The sequence below is a fragment of the Sturnus vulgaris genome, chromosome Z (assembly GCF_052056855.1).
Source record: "Sturnus vulgaris isolate bStuVul1 chromosome Z, bStuVul1.hap1, whole genome shotgun sequence".
NCBI classification, from domain to species: Eukaryota; Metazoa; Chordata; class Aves; order Passeriformes; family Sturnidae; genus Sturnus; species Sturnus vulgaris.
Genome location: NC_142283.1, coordinates 6,185,283 through 6,209,026, shown reverse-complemented (window position 1 = coordinate 6,209,026; position 23,744 = coordinate 6,185,283). Strand labels below are relative to the sequence as shown.

General features: G+C 39.6%; 1 protein-coding gene across 3 annotated transcripts in view; it reads right to left on the bottom strand.

The window, feature by feature from the left end:
• MARCHF3 (membrane associated ring-CH-type finger 3) overlaps positions 1-23,744 on the bottom strand; it is a 56,304-nt gene that overhangs the window by 30,172 nt on the left and 2,388 nt on the right. The window lies entirely within an intron of this gene.

Here is a 23,744-nt window from a genome sequence, read left to right as displayed (position 1 = left end):
TACCATGTCTCCTAGCTTCTGCCTATTGCTGGAAAAATCATTTTTCTCCCTGTAAATTGGACAAGTAAGATTCAATCATTTTTTGTTTTATGTTAGGCTATCTCCATCACTTTTACCTTCCTTGCCATGGACTACTGAGATTTTAAGTGGGTGTTTCTGCGTCTTTAATTAAAAAGTATTAAAACATGTCCACGAGGATTTTATAATAACATTGAGGCTGAAGTTGAAAAACTGATCAGTTTATGTACAAACGTCTTAATAAACTAGTGAATCTTGGTGAATTTTTGTATGATCATTTTGAGACTGCTGCATTTGCCAAAGGTTAATTACATTCTCCGTGCCATCTGGGCATTGTTCTCAGCTAGTCATACCAATCCTTAAATTTGTTCAATTTTTCCATCAAATGAATCCCCAGTGTTTTTCTAAGGAAGCTGACATCCTCCAGCAGCTCTCCTTCCTTTCTAACTCCTCGTTTATCTCCTAACACAGCTGTGGAAGCAGAATGAATCCCTGATATCCCATCATTCTATAAAATAGATCTTAACACTCTTGGCATACTTGTCTTTGTAACATCCTCCAGGCATACAACGTATTTGTAGCCCTAATGAAGAGCAGTGAGTTAAAAGAGTGACAAAAATTAGTTTAAAGTAAGCCAAAGGTTTGTTTAAACCCCTACTCAGTGCAGATCATCCCCAAAGCTGAACAGTCCCATATAATAACTGCAATAATTAAACCACACATTTGCTTCCCATATTTGTGAGATCTGTCCTTTCTGACAGCCAGTATCTGTTTCAAGCACATTACACTCCTGGCTGCTGATACAGACAGAGGATAAATCAATTGTGGATAGGAATTTGTGACCAAGAGTTCCCAGAAACTCAGACTATCTGTCTCATTGCACAGAGCCATCAGCTCTCAGCTGCCAAGCAGGACTGAAATAAGCAAAACAGCCCCAAAATACTGAACAACCTCGGCCCAGGATAGAGCACGCTTGTCTTTTGTCAAAAGCGAAACAACAAAAGCCTAATTAATGATCAACAAAAGCAATTTATTGCAACAGGCCAGCACAGGAGGAGGCGAGGGAATTCAGGTGGTAGAAAATTCCACTTGGACTTTGGGGGTGTCTTTTTTATGTGTCAAAAGGGAGGTGGCAACAGATTCATTGCCTTTGAGTGTTCAGGGAGGAGAGAAAAAAAGGCATTCTTGCACACCCCTGAGCAGGTTGTGCTCCTAACAAAGTGTGAACAGGCAAAGGGTGAGGGTCTGGCAGCCACAACCCAAGCCAGCTGGGCTGGAAATGCCCTTGTGTCACCTGGCTTTAACACAGATTTATACAAAACATGGGGAAATTGACCCACAGTCACTCTCTTTTTTTTTTCCTTTAATTTTTCCATTTGATATTTCATTCTTTAATTTGATTTACTTGAGAGAAGCTTTTAAATCAAACTCTGTCTGAAATCTGTTCGAGTGGGTTGACAGCCAGTAAGCACAAGCAACCTTATACATATACTTTTATACATGTATAAAATATTTCAAAGAACTGAGAGAGCTGTCTCTAATTTCCAAACCTTAGTGGTAGCAGAGCCTAATTACAGCAGCAACATCCAGCGAAGTATTTCCAGTTGTTCTCCACTGCAGTTTTTTCAGTCTTTATAAACCCCTGGCTGTCCATATAGTCAGTCAAACAGCACACAGCTGAATAGCAGGCAGTCAAACATCAACTAGAAATTAACTCTGTGCTGTGTGACACAGCTGAAAGCCCACATCAGCCTCGAAACTGATAATTACTCCCAGCCCAAAATACATCCTTAAAAGCAGGATTGTCACAGAATCCTGTAGTCACAAAAAGTGAGCCACCAACCATTGCTGCACAGCAAAATCAGCTTACAGGCAAGGAGCTGGCTTTAAGGGCTCTGTTATGGATCAGTTCCTTTTGTGCTGTTGAATGTACTTTGATCTCCTGGGTTTCAGAGCATGTCTAAATTTAAAATAAGCTGCTGCAAGGGAAACTATCCTTTTGTGCAGCAATTGAGCTGCATGGATTGGAAGGTTACGGGCACAAGTGGAAGGAGGGCAGGAATGTGGAGATTCATCTTTCTGCCTGTCTTGGCACAGGTGCATGCACTAAGTCAGAGAAAAGACAACTTCAGCAGCTGTGAAAAAGTGGACCTGCAATTTGCCAGGAGGAGAAAAGAGAGGTGGGATTCAATTTCTAGCTTGTGATTGTGTCCGTGGGCTGGTCCTAGAAAACAAATCTTATTCTGCATGTTCTGGATACTCTCATTGACACTGATTTAATAACTCCTCTGCTGCACCAGCCCCCTCAGACATGGCACAGCTCACCTGGGAAGGAGCAGGGATCCTGAGGATCTCTGTGACATAAAGTTCATAAGGTCTCCAGTGGCACCTACAGGAAAAAGGTATTTTAGTCTGTTTCATAGAGACCTTAAGGACTTAAACTGGGGGTTCAAAGAGCCCAGAAGATGAAGGTATAAACCTGTCCTCATGTGAAGATACCACGGGCTTAAACAGGGCCTTTATATTCAGCTGCAGCCATGAAATGCTACATGGTTTTATTTCCAAGTGTTTCAGAGATAAATGCATTTGATGCTTCTCATAAACAGCCTAGAGCAGATAAGCAAAGAACCAACACTGACCCTATGTCAGATTTACAATTTTTATTTTTTAAGCCCTCAGAAAACCAATTACCTAAACCATAAGCTAGTTTGGAGAAAATTAATCTCCCCAGTGCTCAGCCCAGGGAGGCTTGTAAAGCACCCAGCTCACACAGAGGTAGGAACAACCACGTGGATAAAAAAGGATTGCAGGCTATTGTAGCTCTGACTCTGCCTCATGCTCTCTTTCTTTGAGGTACAGCACTGATTACAATGAGAACTGGGACAGCAGAACCCAGACTTGATGACAGAAAGAAAAAAAAAAAGACATCAAAAAAAGAAAGAAAAGGAAAAAAAAAGGAAGTCTACTGCACTTCACCTGCAATCTAAACATCTTGGATTATTTCTTCTTCCATGGTGTCACTGATGGTGGCTTAATGGAAGGGTAAAGCACCAGTAAAGGCACACCAGGCTATGGGTCAGCACCCCAAAGCAGCCACCATTCTGAGAGTGCAGCTTTAAACCTCTCTGAATTGCACACCAGCCTGCAGGGATCCCAGGTCTGCAAAAATGAGGAAATGCAGAAAGAGCTGAACTGCAGCCCTGCAGCACCATCAACCTCCTGCCCTTATCCCCAGAAGTTATCAGGGTGATCCTGAGCTGTTTACTTAACAGTTTAATAGGTGAAAGTTTAAGGTAATCTGAGCTTCACAGAGAAATAAAAAGTATAATGGAGATAGCCCCAGTGGACACTGGCAGCCACTGCATGGTGCCATGACCTGATCATTGGATAAAAGGGAAAATGTTGGATGAAATCCCATTGAAGGAGTGCAACATGGCCTATTTCTTTCTGCACTAGCTTTTTATAAAGCACCAATTCTAAAAAGCTTCAGACTGCCTGAGTTGTAACAGCTTCACAACAGTACTTACTCATTTGTGTGTACTGTCACATCCTAATAAATATCACAGTCAATAAAAGCTTTTATGCCAGTTGCCTGTATCCTTTGGTTAACCTTCTGCAAAATTTGCCTATTCATCACAACTGTCATCACCAAACCAGAAAGAAAAAGAATTTTCTTTTGCTAGTGGGTTTTTTCCCCCTGTGTATTTTATCACAGAGACACATTTGCAAATTTTATGTGTTAATTTTTTAACACTTGCTCAGTGGTCTTACAGCACTTGCTGTAAAGTTTAGACAGCCTAATATAAACGTGACAGAATAATTAAAAAAAACCCCAACCATTGGTCATCTCTATCTAGCAGATAAAAATCCCAGCAGCCATCTCCACTGCTACCTTATGCCAAGAAGAAAAGCATGGCTTCTACCTTTTAAAATTATTCCTGATAATAGGACACCCAACATTTGAGCAGCAGTTTATCAAGGTCCTGTGGCAAGCCTCATGAAGCTCAGATTTATTTCATGGCTTTGACTATTTCCCCACATTCTATCAGTCCCCAGTCTTGCAGAGACTGCCCCCAGGGCACGATATGTTTCCACATCTCCCACAGAACAGCCAACATTAAAAAAAAAAATCAGTGAAACTGAAGGGAAGTAAAAGAGTTTGTCAGTCAGTGTGCTCTATCCAAGCCAATGTGCTTCTCTACACAAAGCCATAGCAGTTGGACACGGAAGCTTTGTCCTCAAAATTCAGCAGCTTCGTGTTACAAGTAGAACCAGATTAATTCAATATTTAAAAAAAAAAACAAACTTAAAACAGGTTTAAAAAACAAACAAACAAAAATTCTGCTCACTCTGGTTCCACAGCTTAGTCCAAACTGCAGCAGGAGAGGTTCAGGTGGGACATGAAGAAGAATTTCTTCAACAAGGGGTGATTGGGCATGGGAAGGGGATGCCCAGGGAGGAGTCCCCATCCCTGGAGGGGTTCAGGGAATGACTGGATGTGGCACCGAGTGCTCTGCTCTGGTTGACAGGTTGGATTCAGAGCTCTTTTCCAACCTAATTCATTCTGTGGATCTGTGTGATTCCACAAAATAAAACTAAGTAAAGATCTGTACGAATCAAAGTAAAAGCATCCAAGATCTGTCTTGAGCATTTAGGGTTTTTTTAACTGAGTGTTAGACTAAATATTTTGTCTCTGCTTTAGCAGTGCCAGCAATGATTCATCCCTACAAAATATTGTTGAATAATTAAAAGTAGATGATATCTCTGTTCTCTCTTAATAACATTTTTTCCTACTCATAATTTTTTTTCTTTGAAACAAATGTCTACCAGTCAGTTAATTAACATTCATTTTTCTAGGATCTGCTCAGCACAGGAATACACTAACTCTTCAGGTGAAAGTAATTTATAGACTACATTATCCAAAGTTATTTTCAATTCCTTTGTCCTTGGCAGAGCAGCGTTGCAATGACAACCAACATCTTAGAGCAGAACACATTAACAAGATTGTTAATTTCCTGGTTCTGCTAACGAAAAAATTTAAAAAAGCTTCACCACTCCATTAAATAAAAATGAATGGCAACTATTACCAATTTTTTTATTTTTCCACAAAGAACAGAGGCTGAAATCCTCAGTTCAGTGAGCTGTTAATTACTCCAAAGGATAAATCCCAGATCCATGGAACTTCTTATTTTCTGCATTGTGGGGCTTTCTTAGATAATGCTGCTGTGAAAAATACCTTTATTCTATGTAAGACTGAGTTAATAATAGATTCAGATAATAATTTATCATGGTTATCACAGAGCTCCTTGGCCATGTAACCACAGAGAAACATTTACAGGGGAAGAAGGTTGGGTCCCTCCCACGAAATTTAACATTTCTCATCAGCTGACACAATCTTTTGCTCAGTCTGGGGATCAGCACACATTGTCCAAGCTGTCTGTGCCGATTATCCCAGAGTTTATAGGGCTGCTGAGTGCAATGACCTGCAGCTGGGACTTCAGCACAGCCAGGGGCATTTTCTCACTGATCCCCTGGACCTCTCTTTACAGCACATTCACTTCCACTGCCTGGCATCTCACTCGGTGGAAATTCACATTGTGCTTCAGCTAAAGGAGTAGCAGAGCAAGAAAGGCAGTTTTGTCAAGCCAGACTGAGTTTTGTGCTCCACTTTCAGTGCTTCTAAAAAACACTTAAAGTTAAATTGTGATGAAAAATGTGATGCAAAACTATGACTTTTGGTCATGTTACAGTGATGCCTATGTTAATGCAGGTTTTTTTAGAAGGTAGGCTTTTCTATAAAACTTGGGATAACCTGGAGAGGTGACTGTTGCACCAAGTTTATAATTAATTTCAATTTTAGAAGACTTTCCTGGAGTCACCTCATGCTAGGTTTTATGAAACCATAAAGCATTTTGGGTTTGCATGCCTGTCTGCATGCTTAAAAAGCAGACAAAGCAGTTAACCCGGGCCATAGCTGATCACATATTTTCCTTTTTATATATGATAAGGAGTAATAGCATTTATCCCACCAGTGGTAAGAATTGCATCTTTGTGGTCATCTTATTAAGAAGAATTATGTATTTTCAAGGAGTTGACTTCCTCCTATTTTAGGAGGTTTTTTTGTGTGTACAAGAAGTTTAGTGGATTTTAGGGTGTGTTGAGAGTAAAATGTGCGTTGGCTGTGGGTAAAGTCTGGCTATTGTACACACAATCTTAATACTAGTACTGTAATACTAAATTTAGGATATTTACAGTATCTACCAGTATTTTATTCTTAAACCTGTGTCTGGTATAATCCAGTGCTTCTCTCCTTCTGCCAAGCACAAATTTATAATGTATTTTGCTTTATTTTATTCTCTTGAAAAAAAAATTTAAAATATAGATAATCTCTGGAATGTTTGACCCAATTGCATATGTAAGTATTTACTAATTTTCTGCAAGGGCTGAAGTTAACAGAAAGAACGCTATTTTTAATTTTAGGCCTTAAATTTTTAAGTAATTGCATCTGTAGGCACCAAATAAGAAAACAGGATACAGTACAGCAGAGTTGCTTTATTGCAAAATTTATTTGGAAATAAATAAATAAATTTATTTCCAAATATGGAAATAATCGGGGCTAGTTATTTATTAATGGGGCCTGGCAGCTTGGTCCTTGTTCTGTTGGACTGACCCTAGAGCAGCACCAGACTCATGACACTTGAAAAACAAGGACAGCTGTTCTCTAAGGCTCCACACTGAGGGAAAAACCCCAGGTCTTTGTAGAGTTTGTGACAGGAACCAAGCCCAGTGAGGCAGGCTCATCATGAGGGAGCTCAGCCAGATGCAAATCCAATAGTGCAGCATAAGCAGAGGAAAGAAGAAAAGGAGCCCATCCTGTCCTGCTGACTTTCTCAGCACAGATCCCACCAGGAACCTTCCAGCAGCTCTCAGGGGCTCTGATCCAGCACCTAAGATGAACTGAATCCACTGGTTTTTAGGACAAGGTTGCCACTGAATTCAGCAGGGTCAAGATTTCCTGGCTGTTGTATTGGCTGTCATCGTCCCACTGCTTTGAAAAAGGTCCAGCTCAGTAGGTTCTTGGCAAGACCAAATATTCTGCATGTTTGCAGAACTGGCTTGGGAACCCAGTTTACAAAACTGCTAATTAGAGATGCTAATCATTCTAAGAAACAGAATTTACAGCAATTAAACTCCGCTCCTTTGTGCCAGCTGACAAAATTATTATTAAGTTATTTCTCTCTGATTCTTCACTTGATATTCAGCTATTTTGTGTCAAATATTGGGTGGCTAATCTTGCCTTCAGCATCTCAAAACCCAAGTCAGCCAGAAATTCCTCACACCAGTCCTGAGGCATGCTCAGCAGCCTTTCCAACAGTTCAGGTGAGGCTACAGGACGTGAAAATTAAAGTTATGCTGTACCTACACCACAGGTTAGTCGCCACAACACTCCAGCAGGACAGAGATTTCAAGAAAATAATATTTAGCTCATCCTTCAGTCATGTATAACCATCCACATATGTAGCTGCTTGCTGCTCCAAAATCCACCCAGTCAATCATGATGCCACAGGCACAAGGGACAATATTTCAAGGCTCTGGGAATTAATGCTTTGTTATAGATTAACGTATCATTAGACCTGATGGAAAAAGGCTTTCCACGAGATGCATTACCCTGGCAAGCTCAAAGTGACTGAAGCAGAAGGCTGTGGGGGCAGATCTCTGGCTCAGCTGGCCACCCCCTTTCTATTAAAGCTTTAATGCAAGAAAAGCTGGCAGGCAGTTTTATTTTATCTGAGTTTGCTTGGGAATTACAATGCAGTTCCAAAATAGCATCAGCATCTACGGGCAGCATGTTTTTTTGAACCACAACTTAGGTGAAAGCTAAGAGATGACTTTAAGCTTTTCAGTGTCTCTCTCCATGAACATTTTGCTTTACCAGAATTCAGTTCTGCAGAAGCAGAAGGGCATTCTGTTGTGTGATGCAAAAGAAAGCACCAGGCACTCAGAGCCCATTTGATTATAACAAGCAGCTTCTCTAAACTCATGGCAGTAATAAAATCAGATTATTTGTTTAGGGAGATCTGGTTGGCCAAACAGGCAAGCTGCTTGAGAAATCCCTGTGGACAAGGGCTGCCTTCCAAGGGCTGCTTCTCCCACCAGCTGAATTCCAAGCACTCACACAGAGCTTTTAGTGGTTCAGCCCCACAGCATGTGTTCAATTATTTAACAAAACCGGGTACAATGCATTTGTGAGACTTTTATGACCATCCCATACATATTCAGAATTGAGTTTGTATCTTTAGCCATTCATTCACACTGACAGTGCACAAACACCAACACTTCATTTACTTTTCTAATACTTTGAAGACACCTCATGTGGCCCCCGTTCTTGTTTTCTTGAGATTGCAGGGCCAAATAAAGAATTCTACTCCTGTCATGAGCACATAAATAATTGTTCACTGTACAAAATTCAAACCCATCTTCTCCTAACTTTTCTCCCATTTTCCTCTGGAAGAAAAAACTTCAGGAACCTTTAGAACACAATAATTAGACGATATATCCAAATGTATTTCAGATTATCCATCCCTATGATTTGTGTCTCTGGTCTTCAGCTTCCAGTTTCAAAATCACATTTCAAATGTTGCACAGTTATCAGTAGCTGTGATTTCTGCTTTTTAAAGCTACTATATTTACTTTCACGTTATTTTGTCACATCTAGCATGAAAACTTCACAAGATTTCAAAGCTTAGCATGCCTAAAAAAGGAGCATTTTCCACTCCCAGAGACATATTCCTGTTCTCTCCCACATATCTTAGTAGACTGTGTGAAAGTAATTCTCTTTCATATAGGGAAGTTTTAAAAGAACAAAAATACAAATCCTGTGTACAAATCCTTTCCTCTCCAAACCCCAGTCACAAACATCAACATCTGAAAACCAACGTGTGCAAAGGAAAATGAAGAAGCAGACTTCACCCTGGATATATTTTAATTCCTTTCCTCCAAACCCAGAATGACAATTCCTGGGCTCTAGCTCCCTGTGCACCTTTGGAAGACAGTTCCAAAGCAAAAACATGTATCCCTGATAACTTTTTTTTTTTTTTTTTTAATTTCTCCACACTGCTGTGTAAATTAAAAGTTTGGGGAAATGTACCTGGAGAAAAACTAATTCATTGTGAAATGCATCACTTTTCTAAATAGTCAAGATTTTGAAAGAGCTGGCTGCTCTATAACCTTTTTCTACCACTTCTAGCTCACAGATGCATTAACAGCTCAATGATTAAAAGGTGACCATGGAAGGAGAGAACTGATAGACCTGAGCACTTTCATCCTCCTTTTTCCATGCCTACTTTATGCTTGCATTAAAAAATAAATAAATCAAATAAGAACCCACACAAAGGGACCACAAGTTAGCTGCAGTCTTGTTATATTTCATTATATGCTAGAAAATATTGTTTTCCTTTTCCATCCTTGCAGTCTTCTCATCCTTTCAGCAGAGCCAAAACCACCTGGGCATTTACACAAGATTCCTGAGGTCCTCTCTTGCACACACAGAGCCCTAACTCCTTCTTAGCCATTAATGCTGAAATGTTTCTTTCAGCTAAAAGGATCAGGCACATGAGTCCATTAAGAAAACTGCACGGCCAGAAAGAGTGCTATAAAAAGGCCAAAGGCAAATGCAGCATTCTCTGTCCCAGAGAGTAAGTGCATCTCTGGCAGCACTGTCTGCAGAGATGGGTTATTTTCCTTCCTACCAAGAAAAGAGAATAATGAAGGGAAAATAAAATAATAGAGTGAAATAAAATGAAATGAAATGAAATAAAAATAAAATAAAATAAAATAAAATAAAATAAAATAAAATAAAATAAAATAAAATAAAATAAAATAAAATAAAATAAAATAAATAAAGCCCTTCCACCAGTGGGTGTTTTGCATAGTCACCTCACATCCAAAATTTGACACCAAAACTGTGCAGGTAACACCACCCCAACAGGGCAAGCTGTGCTAGACAACCCAAGAGCAAATTAAAATTGGTCCTTCCTGTTTTCTCTCAGCCTCTCCACTGTGGTTTTTCTTACCTGTGCATAATTCACCCCCAAAGCCTCCCAATCTGTGATACCCTCCTGTTCCTCCAGCATCAAGCAAGGCTATCTCTCATGCCACACAAAGGGCTGCATGTCAGCTCCAAGACACTAAATTGAAAGAAATGTGAAGTTATTTAGCTCTTTTTTTTTACTACTACTACTACTACAATTATTATTATTATTATTATTATTATTATTATTATTATTATTATTATTATTGTTATTATTATTATTATTATTTAAATTGATGTCACAGAAGATGCATTCCAGCAAACAGAGAGACTTCCTGGTGTGTGGATCTCACCTGTACCAATGTGACAGCATAACATCCAACAGCAGAGAATTATGTTTTTAAACATAAACAGAATATGATGAATGGTAAGGGGAATTATGGCAATTTCACCAGAAAAACTAATTGTGCCAGGTAACTTAACAAAACAAACCCAAACAAACCACACAAAACAGTGAGTGGTTACTGCTGTGGGACAAAGACTTTTTCCTAATGGTACTTTTAAAATTTTCATAGTTTTTTAAAATTTGTAATTTAGACAGAAATTTTTACATGCCATAGTCTGTCTTGAGGACTACAGCAGGTATAGCACAATTATCAATTTCTTACCCATTGCCAAGAATTGCAAAAGCTACTCATCATCAAGTAGCAATGGCTTTCTCTGAGATGGCTATTCGATTTTAAAAAATGTTGAAAGGATAAGTGAACTGGATGTTATACCTACTAATGAGAAGATTATACCATAAAACAAACTATAATCCTCATCTCTGTCACTCTGTTCTTTCCTCTTCTTTAAAAAGGAGAGAAAAATCCTACGTATAAAGTAAAAAAAAGATTTCTGGTTTTATTTTTTAAGTGTGCTAAGCAGGCACAGCTTTATCTTCCGTGATTTTGACAGACTAGAGTCTGGTAAGGGGAAAGAACTTAAAATCAACCAAAAGTGTTGTCAACAATAAAATACTCAGGACTAGCTGGCACTGGGCATAGTGAATGACTTGTGGACTCATGACCCAGTTCCAATGTGCCTGTAAAATTAGCACAGAAAAACATTAAAAAGAGGCAGCTGGAATAGTTCCTGCTGCCATTCCTATCAGCACCTTCCCTGTTCTTCATTTAACAGTCAAAAAATCCATGAAAAAATTTCAGTTTAAAGGCTTCTTTGGAAGCATGTGGATCGACACAGTGTAAATCACTTCTTTCTTGAAATCAGAAAGAGATAAGTAATTTATACTGTGACCTTAGCTTTTCTCACTCCTTCTCATGGCTTTTAAATAATTTTTAAATTTTTTTTAAATTTTAAATTTTGTTTGAGTTCGCAGTGCTTTTCTCTCAGTGGAATTCGGTGTGTTTAATCTTTTCCTTTCAGATATACATAGAGTTTTTGTACTCTCTTCTCCCTTCAACTCCTGCATCTCAGGCTTAAGCTTTATTTCCCCGTGCTAAAACTCTCTTTTGCTGGGTAACTTCTCTTCCCCTCTTTACCCAGCTGCTCTCTCCTCCCATACAAGACATACACAGAAGGTCTGCAATTAGTGGCATCTAAAAATTAGAGAGGTCAATGGACTAAACTAATAATGAGAAAACAGATTTGCAAATGTTTGTGAAGCTAAGTCTCTTTCCCATCCTCTGGGAAAAGAGCAAGAGTCTGGATTTTCACTGTATTTTTATTTGTTTTTTTACTCCATGGATATCTCTTTCACATAAGCGTCCTGCTATGAGGAAACATTTCCCAGGGAAAAAAAAAAATAAAATTAAACCTCTTCATTCATTCTTGCAGAGTTAATGTCTTACAGAGGAGAGGGGGAGGAATGAGCTGGGCTCAGAGGCTGCCTGACCTGATCCCACAGGAGGAGCAGCTTCTGCAAACACAGAAACCAAATGTGCTGGCAAATATTTGCGTGTTGAAAAGTTAAATCACGCATCCACACACACAGCACAAACTCTGCTTTCCTCTTTCAAAAGCTGCCTGGGAGAGTCAGAAGGTTTTTAGGAGCACTGAAAGGTTCTGTCCCTTTTCCCAGTGACGAGGAATGGCAATTCCTCCAAGGAAAACAGAGTTTAGGCAAGATTGAAATTACACAGGCTAAAGGCTGGCACACAACGCTGTCAAAATGGATTTTTGCCCATTAAAAAGATCCACAAATGACAGGAAAATGTGATGGTGCTCTCACTTTTCTCATAAAGACCCGGCTTTATCACCCTGAAAATATTCCTCACTGCTTTTAGGGATATGAGAGATTTGACTTCTCTTTTTCTGAAGCAGGAAACCTCATTAGACTAAAAAAAAAACCCTCTATTTTGACTGTAATATTTTAAAGTAGGAGATGAAACAAGTAAGAGATGAAATATTTAAAACAATGGGTGTGAGTTTGTTAAAATCTAGCTACCTTCTAATGAAAAATAAAGAGCACAGAGAGTTGTGTGAAAGACTCTTCTCTATTGTTGCAACCAGAGCCTGACCAAACTCTTGCTCTAATTTATGTATATTTCAATGAACCCTCACGTGAGAAGAAAAAGCACAAGAGGAGATTGAAAAGAAATACCACATCTACACCCCAAAGGTTTAGTCAAAATATTTTCAGTCAGAGAACTTGAGGAGACACAAAATGCATGGAGTAATTTCTCTTTTAAGCACTGTGTCTCCATGCAAAGAAAATCCTAATTTATTTTTGGTAGCATGTACTGAAAAGCTGCTGCTATCTCCCACCCTACACCCAGAGAAAGCTGAATAAGAGCCATGTCATCATGGGAAATCAAGAATATTCTCATGGCTTTTTTTCAATACTTTGGACACATCCTGTAAATCAGCTTCAAGTATTTTAATGTCTGGCTTAAATATAAATATTTATTTGTGTGTGTGTGTGTGTGTGTGTGTGTGTGTGTGTGTATATCCATATGTGTACACACACTGTTTGTGGTGAGATCCTAGAGGAGGAAATTGGACTGCTGATTCTTCCCAAACACAAGAAACATGAGCTTTTAAAAGGAGACCAGTAAACATAAACAACCAACCAAAACCCCCAAACAAACAACAACAACAACAAAAAACCACCCCCCCCAAAACAAAGCAAAAAACCCCAAAAGAACAAAACACACACACCCCCAAAGAAAACCCAACAAACAAACCAACCAACCAACCAACCAACCAACCAACCAACCAACCAACCAACCAAAAAAACCTCCAAAGTTCTCTCTTCCCTAAGACAAGCAGAAGAAAAAAAACAAATTCATCAATTAGATTCCAGTTCAGATCACATCTAAGTTCTGTGTAGTACTAAGTTCCAAGACCCTGCTTTAGGCTTTTCTGAACTTTTTATGACTAATATTATTATTTTTATTTAATAACAAGGCGCTGAGAAACTCAGCCACTGCTGCAAATGTCAGGGAACGACTGCTTGCTAGATATTGTAATTTGTGCCTGTAATAAAAATGAACAAATCAACAGCACAGTAGCTGTGGTTTGGCATAGCTTAACTTTGGCTGCTTCTTCTGGATGGAGCCCAGAGTTTAAGGACGTGCCAGGAGCCCTTAAAAAGTGAACCAAGCTATAAAATGTAACACACTGAGGAAGAAAAAAAATCATTCTGGCCAGGAAAATGCTGTTGGCAACAGCACAGCATCGTCGTGCACACTTTTAAACACCCCTATATCATTGCACAGCACTTTGAAAATCTTTAATGGGGTGCAAAAATGTCTTTCAAAAATAACAGGATTAAATTTTCAGCCAGAGATCCACAATCAGGTGTGATCAGCCATCACCCCATACATGCCCCTGGTTATCCTAAAGCCCAGGATTTGTGGATGTTCTTGCTCCTGGCTAATAACTTGCAGGAATTCAAGAGTGTTCTTACGTCCCTTTTGGTAATCAGCAAAATAACTTCAATAATTTGTGCTGAGTGGTCATAAAGGCTCCTGGTCACACCTGCCTGGGCAGGAAACAGAGCAGAGGATTCTGCCCCTGTGGCCCCTGCACTGGAGTTTGCACCACGACAGTGACACAAGACAAGGGGCACATAAAGATTGAGATCCAGGCCTCGGTTCATTTCCTAAAAAGTCATATTTTTACTGTGAGGAAATACTGCCCTTGAAAAGGGCAGTAATAGAAATAATAAATAAAATATAAAACACATAAAATATATTTTACATATAAAATATATAAAATATAAAGTAATATAAAATATAGTAATAAACCAGTATTTCCATCTGCTGTTTGCAGCATGGTAATGAATTTAATAGAGCTAACTTGCTGCACGTGGCTGGAATTTTACATATGGAATAGTGAATTTTCTGTGAAGGGTAGTCTGGATCCAGGACCACATCAAATGAAGCAGATAAAATTGTGTTTTATCTTCCCACTGCTCTGTCTGGAAAGGTCCACAGATCCATAAGTAGAGTTTATCAGAAGCAGACATCTGAGGAGGACAATTATTTTCTCCAGTGGCTGACGAAATAGGATGGGGCACTAGCATGTGCTGCAAAAAAGGTTTGTTCATCAGCTCTGAAATGTCCCAGTGGGTGAATGCCATGCTTACCTGAAAAATATCATTGTCAGCATGAAAAATGCAGTGCAAAGGGCTTTTTGTCCCAGAACTTGTGCAGCCAACACGAATTACAGGACTAGAACTGAGAGGTGCTGCTGGCTCCTACTGCTGGGGAGCCCTGAGGTGTGTGGGTGGGGAGAAAACCAAGGATAAGAGAGAAGAAGGAGATAAGGGGAAGCAGAAAAGAAAGGTAACAAATCAAGGCAGAGAGAAGATGAAGACAGGGAAAGGGTAATTAACCAGCAGTAACTCATCAATGGCAAAACAAACAAAATTCAGGGAAAAAAACAAAAAACCCAACAAAACAAAACAAAAACCAAAACCAAAATTCAAAGTTTTTCCTGGAATTTCTGTAAAACTACAGAAATTTACTGAGGACTGGCAAGGTTTAAAAACCAAGGAATGCTATTCTGTCTTTTCTAAATGATCTCTTCAAACTCTTTCTGAAGTGAAGCTTTGCTCATGATCATTTTATGCAGAAGGCTGAGCAAACATTGAAGCAGAATGAACTATGCAACTTCTTCAGCACAGGGAAGTGAAATGCAAAGCTGAGGAAAGACAAATCACTCTTGCCTTTGGCTATCATTCACTCCCTACCATTAAGGAAAACCCAGTGATTGATGATCACTGCTGAAAGGGGTAATAATCTACAAACAGAAGTAAGGCAGCATCTCTGGTACTGCTTTAGAGGATGTCCTGAAGGGTTTGACCATCACAGATGAACAAATTCTGCTATTGTCACTTTAAGTTGTGAGTAGCATGCAAACCTACAACAACCTTTCTAGCAAAATGTACCAGTACTAAATTACAATCCCATCACTTTCAGGTAGCCTTATTCATCCTACAAATGATAAAGCTGAGGTGGAAGGAAGTAGTGCCTGGCTTTCTCCCACTTGCAATGGCAGGAACAGGCTGGCAAATTTCCCTTTTTAGCTGAATTTGCTCTCTCCAGAGGCCATGCAGCCACTGCAGCAATATTCAGTATGAATGAAGTGTAAAAGTTGGTTAGTTTATAGAATAGCAGGGCTCTGTGGGACAATTTTTCAGAGCACCACGAACCCTGAGATGTGCTCTGAGCAACAAGTGAGCACATTAAGGTCAGTTGTGGAACAAATATTGCACAAATCCAAAGCACCTCCAGACAGAGCCTTGTTTTCCACCTGAACTTGCACTGAGCACAGCTCATGTTCACTGCTCCTAAGCTTAAGCTCCACCATTCCAGTCTGTCCATGCTCCCTCAGATTCCTTTTTGGGATGAAAACTATCGGTTTCTACCTGAAAATTGTCAGATTTTCATTCTGAGAAGGTCTGTGTGACCACAGAGATTCATTCAGATATTAAAAACATCAGAAAATGTCAGAAACTACCCAAAGCTCTTGTCCACAAGGAGGCTGTGTTTTCAGAGCTGAGAGAGGAATAGAAAAGGAAAAATATCTCTGTGTTCTAGAAGGAGATTTGCAAAGACTTATATTTAGTCTTGTTGAATTCGTCTGTCACTGAGAGAGGAAGAGAGAGAGGTTGAGAATATTTATATTTACTACAAGTTATTGGAGAAACACCAACCTTCTGCTGATTCCCACAAAACATTTATGCAGCCACAACAAATCATGGGGACAATCAGAGTGAGCCAGAATTTAACTTTTCCTTAAAGAAGACAACAGTTTGTTCACAGGATCTCTTTCTGTACTAATTCACAGTTTTCTGAAAGACCTTCCATTCAAGATTTTGTCTCCTGCTTTAAACCCCCACTCCTTCTCTGGTGGTAGATTCTCTGCTGACTGCTCCAGCACAATGCACAGAAACTAAACAACATGAAAAGGGAGGAGTTTCAGCTTTTCCTTGATAGACCACCTGGATCACACAGCACTCAAAACTGCTTTTTTCAATGAGGTAAGACACATGCTGTTTGCATTGCAATTGGTGGCTGCTGTGTCTGTAAACCCAATGAATCTGTAACTCTGGGCTTAAACTGGTCCTTCCACAAATACAAGGGTGCTGCTGAAAGGGGTTTTTTGGGCTGAAATTCTTCCATATGTCTCCACTGCAAACTGCCTAGGTGAGATGAAAGAGAATTCTCCTCTGCCCTATTTGCAAATGCTCACCCTTGAACTCTCCTTGGCAACACTGATTGCACTCTGGTAAAGGTGATGCTCTAGAAGTTGTCTGGGGTTCACTGTTCGTACAAGAGCCAAAGGATAATTCAAGTTTTCTTTAGCATTATGCCTGCAACTAAGAAATGTGTTAAATCCTAGCATCCCTCCGAAGGCTTTATTAATAAACGACTCCCTTAAAAATTAATTTAGTCACAAGACAGAATTGCTTTTAATATTACTTGTTAAGTTCAGAAAGGAAGGAAAATAGTTTTTTAAAAAAGTTGTGTTCACATATTTACAGATTACTATATATATTCTACAGAATACACACAGGATAGAGAATATTCAGATTGCAACTGATCACCTACAGACACCATGAGTCTATTCACTCCCTCAGTGAACAAGTTTAAAGTATCCTCATCCTTTTGAAGTACAGTTACTGAACACAGGGAAGGTCAACAGCACAGCCTTCAAACCTGTATTTCTAAGCACTGTTATGCTTCTATTGTGGTTCTGTGTTGCTGCTTAAACATCTTGATTATTACAAGGACTAATCAGCAGTTCTGAGATAGATAATAATTCTTCTTTCTTTTTTTCAGGTTAAATAAGACCCCACCATTTTTACTATCAAAAAATTTAAGGTAGGACACACATATTATTATGAAGGTAGGATACATACATTAACCATATCTTCATTACCACAACAATTTTTCAAATATCCAGGGACTAAAGAGGAAACTGCCACGTGCCAAAGTGCACAGCAGCCTCTGTTAGCTCTGGAAATCCTCTTGGCAGCACCTGAAGTCAGAGTCTGAAAATGCCCTCATGGTCTGGAGCAGTTTTTTTGGTGACAGCAGGATGGGTGACAGTGCACATGCAGACCTTCAGCCCCAGTTCGGGCTGAGGTTTCATTCTGGCTTTCCAGAATCTGTCAGCATGTAAATACAGTGGACACCACCTGCAAATGTGCAGCAGCACTCCTCTGGAAGGCCATAGCTATGAGATGATGGTGTCACTGCACCCAAAAATTATTTACTGCAAGTTTCTTAATGGTCGTGCTAATATATAAAATGTTTTTCCAAATAGGAATAATAAGTAAACTCCTCAGCCTAGGGCATTTGTAATCCAAATACAATAAAATAATTAGAGGGAAATGTGACAGCTTATTTAGGCAAATGGTGCTCACATCTAGATAATTCCCCTTTTATAGTGCTACAGTAATTAATGATGAGATAGGGCTAGTGCTTAACTAAAATGGGCAGTCAGCTCTAATTACACATAGCTAATACTGAAAAATACTGGATGAGGGGTCAAGGATAGCTCTTCCAAGTGGAATCACAGAAAGGCTGGAGGGGACCTCCAGAAGTCATCTTGTCCATCTCCACCTCACCAGCAAGAACCTTCAGAGGACAACATCATGAACAGCTTCTCCCAAATGGCAGCACAAATGAAAACACAGAGATGATTCCAGAGATGATTAAGAGGTCAAAGGATGGAGTGAGACAGCCCTGGATGGTCAGAGAGATGATACAAGTGGATATTACACACTGCAGAAAAGAGGCATCAAGCAGGGAAAGTGATGTGGTTCTTTGAAGAGGATTTTAATTCCTCATTCAGGAAGAGAAGGTGGCAAATCTGTGTCAAGGACTGCTGTGGCCAGTGGGAAAAAGAAGGTTAGAGCAATCTACAGTTAATTGCGTGCAGGGCAGCATTCAAACCCATTGCTGGTTATCCATTACCTCACTTAACAGAAGTGAAACAGGTTTCAACTTTAGTGATGGCACTCACAGCAAAGAAAAACAAAGATTTGTTTTGGCACCACATTCCCAGGGTGATCCTCAGCTGTGTGGACAGGACTGGACAGTTTAATAGGTGAAAGATGAAGCTAATCTGGAGCAGGGGCTTCAGAAAGAAATTAAAAGAATGATGGAGATGGTCCCAGTGGAGACTGGCAGCAACTGCATGGTGCCATGACCTGATCACTGGATAAAAAGTAAAATGTTGGATGAAATCCCGTTGCAGGGATCAAATATGGTACAACTCTTTTTCTATACTAGCTTTTTACAAATTACCAATTCTAAAATGCTTCAGACTGCCTGGGTTGTCACAGCTTCACAAGAGTATTTATTCATTCATTTGTGTTCACTGAGCCTAATAAATACCAGTGTCAGGGAAAGCTTTAAGCTGCTTGTGGGACAAAACCCCCAGTCCACCTTCCCCTACCCAAGGTTTTATTGCTGGGCATGACAACACATTCTGTGGAAAACCCTTTGGCCAGCATTGGTCATCCCCTAAAATCCTACAACCTACTCACTGTGGGGGCAGGGGAGGCACAGAGAGCAAAAACCTCGACAGCACCAGTCCAGCCACAGCCCAAAACCTCAACAATTTATGGGCTTCCACTAAAGGGAATTCACCTCCATCCCTGCCAGACCCAGCACAAACAGGGAAGGCTGGCTGGACAGCCACAGATGTGTTTGCAGCAGCCTCTGTTAGGATGATTTTGAAAACTGAGCAGCCAGGCCTCAAACTCCTTCCAAAAAAATCTGTAGCTTTAAAAGGGAGGGAATTTCCAGGACATGCCTAAAGACAACACCATGAAGACTATGGCTCTGAAATTTTACTAAAACCCTCCATGGCATTGTGAGTCCCCTGTCAAGAAAAATTCCCCTCTGAATGTTCTTTTCCAAAAGGGTTTGAGAGACTGATTTAAAGCATATGGGCTGAGGTTAAAAGTGTTCCATCAGAGAATTGTATGTGAAAATGTGGGCCCAGAAGTTTCTACAGGTTGCTGCAGCAGTCATCTGCATGGTGCACCCTGCGCTTGAGTTATTTCTGCTCAGAGCTTCCAACCAGTGAATGATGAGTCTCTCTCGTAACAGATTGAAATTCAGTCATTGCTGCATAACTCTACCTACTTTTGTCTAAATAACCCCAGGCTTTTGGGCATCTATTCAACCACCTAAATTAGCATGAGGCGATGGTTTCTGTCAGCAACCAGAGCCAGTCTCAGTCTGCCACTAGTAAATATACTCCTTTAAGCAGCTGGGATGCAGAAAAGATTTCTGTTTTGCTCCAAAATGCTGCTTAAATTACTACCAAGTTTATTTCCCCAGCCCGCCCGCCCCCCACTTTTTTTTCAATAACTCAATTTTTCAAAGATAAACTGAGTTAGTTTCTTTTTCCACTTCCTATAAAAACTTGAAGGTTCTCCTGCAGAATGCCGAGAATCTCAAGGATCTCATCTCTGCCTCTTCCCTTCTGGCTCACAAGTCAGTTTGTAATCCTTTACTGATACTAAATACACAAACACCTTTTAGCAAGTATTTCCGTTTAAAATATTCATACATCTTTGAGAAAAAAATCTGAATAGCCATTGGGTTCTCTGACTAAACTGAGAGCAAACAAAACACTGGGAAATTACTTGAAGTTACCATGTTCAGCTTAAAACAGGAGCCAACAGACACCTAACTGCTAAGATTAACTAAATAAAACAGAATGTAAGGTAACCTAGGACTAGTAAAAGTACTTAAGTGAAACCTGACTACATGTAAATATTTTCCCCCTTGACACTCTATTTCTCACTTTTCATTATGAGTAGATTAAATTAAAAACCATTCCTAATAGACACACTGAATTATTTCAGATTATAATGCTATACATTTCAAAAGTGTCTTGGCTCCCATGCCTCCCTTCTAGCATGCCTAGAAGGGATGCTCATCCCTTCTAAATGTATTTTCAGATAAGAGCATCAAGACTCAGCTACTCCACAAGGAAACAGAGGCTGAGACGAGAAGACTCAAAAATCAGAAAAGGTCCAGTGGAGGTCCTGCAAAGATTTGGTCAGCAGCAGAAAAACCTGCAGCACTCTTAAGTTTCCACACTATGGAAATAATCTCTCTGCAGACAATGGGGAATGACTAAAGAAAAAATTCTTCCTAGGGTTATTCCTAAGCAGAGAAATTCAGCCCTTACTGGATTTCAGATCATCACCAATGGACAACAGCAAAGGTCACAAAATGCACTGGTTTGGCTTTTAAAAGCTAAGACATTTCCTGTCCCATGTTACACCACTGAATCACCTCCTCATTCCATTTATTTTTCATGGGATTTTCAGAGCTTAAATATCAGATCTTAAATATGAAAACTGCATTTTTCATCTTTCTAGCCAGAAACTCACCATGACTAATACCAGCAAAATATAATAAATGAGATACTGGAATTTCTCCTGTAATTGGCTTTTGCACCACTGAAACTTTGGGGATATAAATTATGCTCAATAATCACATTGATTCTTATTTTTTATTGTTTATGCAGTTTTCTTTTAAGACATATAATGAAAGATTCTTTGCCATTAGTGAAAGTTTTATAGGATGGGAGAGGAAAATAATTCTTCTGTGATAAAGTTTTTCAACAGCAGAAAAAAAAAAACCCTTTCAAAAAGACAATTTCCTCAACTTATTATTCAAGTTTTTACAGTGGCTTACATAGAAAGCAATTAGGTTTAATCTCCATTTAATTTTATGGAATGCCTCCAGAAGAGCTCTCGACACAAAGCTAAGACTCCAGTAAGAACAGTGCAAAGATGATGAGAACTCTGCTAATATTATCCTCACAGAGATAGCAGAATTGCAATTCTTATGTGTTTCTGATAAAAAGTATTATGGGCATAATGCTCAAAACTCTCTAGAAATTGCTCTTTGAGTTTACACTGGCAGTGGCTGCATGAGAGCAAATTTCTTCACACAGACACTGAAGTGCAGACAGCAGAATTCAATCCAAAGAGGGCCAGAGGTACAAGGAAAAGTCACTTAGAATGCTGGAAAGCAAAAGGAAGATATGAAACCTCTTTTTGAATAATCACTAGGACTAAAATATTCTGTTAACTGTTAATACTTTTAAATCACAGGTATTCAAATTTAGAAATATCTCTCCCATTCTTTTAAATACCTGGTTGAATGAAAATTGCCTTTCTGTAGACTGGCTGGAGTTATACTGGATTATTTATCTGTCAAAACCCACTCAAAATATCTAGTGGGTTTTTTTGGTAGCTTTGACCTGTAAGTGACCCAAGAAAGGACTATTTCTCTGTGAATTAGTAACAACTCTGCACCTCCCCTGCCACTGCTGCCCAAAACCCTGCCCTTCCAAACCTCCAAAATGAGGAGAAAGCAGCTTGCAATACACCTGATTAAAGGTGTTTCAGAAAGTCTTAAGAAATGAAATTTTTAAACTGTTCAGATAATCTAGTTAATAAGTGGAGATTGTTAAAAATAGATGGAGGTAATCTTTAAAATTTAATACAGATACCTTACTGGTAGCTTCAGTGCTGGGGAACAAATACGAATTTACAAAAAAAAAAAACCAAGAGCATTTCAAATGAGACAAAAGACTAATAGATATTCATGCATATTACCACATGGTAATAGCAGGGACAGAATTGTTCATAACTTCAATTTAACACAGAATTTAAAGACAGGCAAACTGTAGGCTCTTTTGCTATCACTTTTTTCAAGTACGCCTCATTTTCTTTATCACTTCATACTGGCTACAAGCTTTTTGGCCACAATCTGTTTTATAAATAGCCCCCTCATCCTTTCTGTGTATTTTGAGATACCAGGGTGTCAAGCACTGGCTTTCACCAGCAGGAATAAGCCTGATATTGCTAATCTGTGGTATAAGCAAATCAAACTGAGTGGCAACTCCAAGAGGAGGCTGGTTGTTAGGAAAGAAGCATGCTAGCAATCATCATTTCTCAGAACAGAGCATAACAAATGCACTGCTGTTAGATGGGAATTCATTACAACATCCATATATAAAAAAGAAATAAGGATGGGAAGGTGCAGCTTTCACTTCAAGAGCCAGGGAGGGTCCAAAGACCAGGAATTTATGAGGTGATATTCACCAAAGCAAATGGGCCACGGTTGCCCCATATTAGTCAAATTTCATCAGTGTCAGGACTGCATTCCCTTTAACCCTGGTGCTGATCCTTGTTCCCTGCTTTCCACTGGTAACTCACACTGGTCCAGATTTGGGTGCTGAATTATCCCCCAAACTGGTAATACTGGAAACCAAACGAGCAGTTTTCCACTGGCACGCCTGTCTGGGACATAATCAGGGAAATGAAATATCTCTGTGATCATCACAGCAGTGCCTGTCAGTGTCCAAGCGTGGGGACAAACACAGAAGGGTGACTGAAATCCTCATTCTGAGCTGCTCTGAGTGTTCAGGCTCACATTGAACAGAGAAGAGGAAAACACAAAAGCAGAGTGGTGATGCTGGCAAATATATTGGTTCTGCCAGCTACATTTTAGCAGGGGAAGGCTGAAAAAGTGTGAGGTAAATACTGGCAAACTGGGGAAAAAAACCCAGGAAAGTGCAGGAGCTTAAGGCAGAAAAAAGGTGAAGACAAGGAAGTGTGGAAGGATGCTGAAGTGCCAAGGCAGGGACATACTCCAGGTCAGAAACAGACATGTCCAGGGCAGTTCTAACAGTAGTTTTATTATAATTAAGTGTTGTGGGAATGAACAAGGCCTTCTACTGTCTGGAGTGAATGAGTATCACATAAAACCCAGTTTTTTTCAGAGTGAAAGCAAGTACCAAGACACCAGAAATTTTAACATACAAGAATCCCTATTTTGAGGGTCTACCCAGAAGACCTTGGCCAAGTCGTGTTAGGCTTCAGGAATAAATAACTTCTTCCCTTCTCCCTCCCTCCCTCCTCTTCCCTCCAAACCCTGAAAAAACCACAACAATTTTGACTGCCATCAGAACAGAGAGAATTTTATATTGAACAATTGCCCTGGGCCACCCTGGGCCACTCAGCTGAATTAAGTCAAAGGGACTGCTGGCAGGCTTAAAATAGGCATGTGTTTAAGAGCTTTGCTGGCCTTGTTGCTGCAGTGGAAAAAAAAAAAGAAGCTGCAGATGCATAAATTTGAAATTGAAAATATCATCAATATCTCCAAGACACAAAGTATAATTAGAATTAGTAATTAATTCT